Source organism: Chaetura pelagica, unplaced genomic scaffold (genome assembly GCF_000747805.2).
Source record: "Chaetura pelagica isolate M959 unplaced genomic scaffold, ChaPel_1.0 scaffold246, whole genome shotgun sequence".
Lineage (NCBI taxonomy): Eukaryota > Metazoa > Chordata > Aves > Apodiformes > Apodidae > Chaetura > Chaetura pelagica.
Genome location: NW_009953647.1, coordinates 960,913 through 961,871, shown reverse-complemented (window position 1 = coordinate 961,871; position 959 = coordinate 960,913).

Sequence of the window (959 nt, the reverse complement as noted above, 5' to 3'; positions counted from 1 at the left end):
CTCCCCGCCCGCCCCGCCCAGATGTGCAGCCCCGCCCGCAGCTGGAGGCACCGCCCGGGGCGCAGCCCTGCAAGGGGCTCCCGGGGCGCGGTTCTTCACCCCTTGCGTCCTGCACCCCTACACCCTCCCCTGCAGCCCCCCTCCTCCTCCGCACCCCGAGGTGCTGCACCTTGGGTCCCTGCCCACCCCGGAGCTGTGCGGGTGCCCGAGAGCCCCTCTCTGAGTGGGGCTCGAGGTGTCCTTGGCATCTGACAATTAACCGGGCTCCCAGACGGGGTGCTGAACACCAGGGCTCACCCCCTCTGAGCACAGATCTGTTTTCTCTCAAGGGGGTTTAAAAGCCGACCCTCAGGCAAGGTTTCCTGCCTGTGGGGAAGCTTGGGGTAGAAGATGAAGCAGGAGGGAGCTGTAGGGCTGTAGCCCCCTGCCCCCCTTACAGGACCTCAGGAATGGCGTGGGCGCAGGACGTGGCCCTGCTGACTGTGGAGAGCCAGCCCATCTGCATCACTGACTGTTGTCATTTTATGAGGAGCAAGGACTTGCTGTTCCTTTGTGCTTGGCTGTGAAGGAAATGAAAAGCCTATCCAAAGGTCTGTTTTGTATGAAACAATCCTCCCCAGGGCGCGTCGCCGTGCTGGAAAGGTCATGAGGGCTTGTGAAACCCAGCGCCAGGACGCCTGGTGTCTGCCTCCCGAAACGCAGGGCACCCCTCCCTGCACAGCAGGGCCCTGGGGACACCAGAGCCCACCCGCGGGTGCAGGAGGAGAGGCAACAGGCTGCGCCGAGAGGCAAAGCTCACGCTTCAGGTGGGACTGTTTTGTGACTCAGTCTCCCGTCCCAGTGAGAGCCCTCGTCCTGCTAATTCTCTCCACTGCTGCCTTTGGACCTGGTCACCCCAGTTGCCTGCAGCCCCACTGCAGGCTGGGGGGCACCTCTAGCACACTGCTGCAAGGACAGCA